The following is a 2,491-nucleotide window of genomic DNA, read 5'->3' as shown; positions in this document are numbered from 1 at the left end:
TTTACACTTTCTTACCTCTACGAACTAACCAACTGCCACAAAATAACCCAGGTTTGTATTTCCATTTTGGTGTAGAAGGTACACTTAAAATTTCCTGTGTTTGTCTCTCTGTAAATACCATACTTGTTGCAAAGGTATGATAGGTGGTAGGTATGGTAATGACTTGACAAAGATCAGTGAGTGACCTCGGTTTAAATGTAGCAGTGAGCAAGAATAAATAAGTAAGCTTGGGTAGCTATCAATACCAATGAAAGTTAGCCTCAAAAGGAGAAGGAAAATTAATTAAACACTTTAGGTAAAATGGACAAATTCCTAGAAAGATACTGAAACTGACTCAAGAAGAAATAGGAGCTCTAAATAGACCTATAACAAGTAAAGAAATTTAGATAGGAATTAAAAATAGTCCACCAAGAAAACTCCAGGCCCAGATGGTTTCACTGGCAAATTTTACCAAATTCTTGAAGAAGGAATAATAATTCTCTTTCACATGCTTTTTCAGAAAATGGAGGAGGAAGGGAGCACTTTGTAGCTTATCATATGAGACCAGTGTGAGCCTGACACCAGAGCCCAAGACATCACAAGAAAACTGCAAATATACTAAAGTGTATTGAGGGCAAGGTATCAGTACACTTGATCCAGATAAAACAATCACATAAAAGGGATTTTATGCCATGACTAAGTGAAACTTAACCCAGGAATGCAGATTGGCTAACAATCTAAAAATTAAGAGGGGCGCCTGTAGCTCAGTGGTCCAGGGCACTGGCCATGTGCACTGGGGCTGGTGGGTTTGAACCTGGCCTGGGCCTGCTAATCAACAACCAAAAAAATAGGCAGGTATTGTGGCAGGAGTCTGTAGTCCCAGCTACTAGGGAGGCTGAGGCAAGAGAATTGCCTAAGCCCAAGAATTGAGGTTGCTGCGAGCTATGATGGCGCAATACTCTACAGAGGATGACAAAGTGAGACTCTGTCTCAATTTAAGAAAAAATTAATAAAATTGCATCATTTTCCAATACCAATAATTCTTTTTTCTTTTTCTTGAGACAGAGTCTTACTTTGTCACTCTGGGTAGAGTGCTGTGGCGTCATAGCTCACAGCAACCTCAAACTCTGGGCTCAAGCAATCCTTTTGCCTTACCCTCCTTTGTAGCTGGGACTATAGGTGCCTACCACAACTCCCATCTATGTTTCCTATTTTTGGTAGAGACAGGGTCTTGCTCTTGCTCAGGCTGGTCACAAACTCCTGAGCTCGAGCAGTCCACCTACCTCGGCCTCTCAGAGTGCTAGGGTTACAGGTGTGAGCCACTGTGCCCAGCCAATACTAATAATTCTCCACCAGCACCAAGTGGGTGTCCTCCAATTCATTTCCAATACTAACTACCCAGTGTTAGCACAGACCCCAGAAGTTAAAAACTAAGAGCCACATGACTGGCTCCCACTTAGATGCCAGTCATAAGTTTGGCATGTTGGATAATTTGTTATAACTCACAGAACTCAGAAAAGTGTTAGACTTACTATAATTGAAACCACCAGGCGGGGGCGGTGCCTGTTGCTCAGTGAGTAGGGCGCCAGCCCCATATACTGAGAGTGGCGAGTTCGAACCTGACCCCAGCCAAACTGCAACAAAAAGATAGCCGGGCGTTGTGGTGGGCTCCTGTAGTCCCAGCTACTCGGGAGGCTGAGGCAAGAGAATCAATTGCCTAAGCCCAAGAGCCGGAGGTTACTGTCAGCTGTGATTCTACAGCACTCTACCGAGGGCGGGCAACAAAATAAGACTCTGTTTCTAAAAAGAAAAAAAAAAAAAAAGAAAGAAACCACCAGGGGGTTTCAATCTAGAACCAGTTGCTCCAATCACAAAGATCCAGTTATTCAGATAATAGGATTGCCTGGGAAGAAAGGAATTTTTTAATGAGACAGATATCTTGCTGGTGGTTAAGATATTTGCTGCCTCAAATATGACAAATGGAGATAAGGGCTTTTAAAGGAGGAGCCTCGTGCCTTGGGGCAGGTGGTGGTGTAGCTCACAAGGGGTTACAAGCATTGGGGCAGGCTGTGGGGGACGATAAATCTTTAGGAAGTCTGCCCAGGGGCTTTTAGAATCTCAGTTCCTTTGTCTTGCAGAAAATCAACCATTTCTAGGAAACAACTCTAAAGGTCAGGTAGTGAAGGGAGAGGATTTTGTAGGGGTCATTAAAATTTGTTCAGTGGGAGGCTGGTTACACTATTATAGGAACAGCCAAGTGGTAGAGATGCTTGGGTGAGGTCAGAGCCAGAGGGCAAAGACTCCGGGGCATACCACCCTCCCCCGAGTGATCCTCCCACCCTACCCCAGTCTCCCAAAGAGCTGAGATTACAAGCACGACCCACTGTGAGAGCACATGTAGTGAGACAGATAGAGTTAGCCAGGCCAGGTTGGTCTGGTCAGTTTAGATGACTTTTACCTCCTGTCTCCCATTCTTGTTTTTAAACTTGACTTTAATCTGAACCTCAAGTAT

This window comes from Otolemur garnettii, unplaced genomic scaffold (genome assembly GCF_000181295.1).
Source record: "Otolemur garnettii isolate 467f Iridium unplaced genomic scaffold, OtoGar3 scaffold00018, whole genome shotgun sequence".
In the NCBI taxonomy this organism is placed as follows: domain Eukaryota; kingdom Metazoa; phylum Chordata; class Mammalia; order Primates; family Galagidae; genus Otolemur; species Otolemur garnettii.
Note: the sequence above shows the minus strand (reverse complement) of the source record.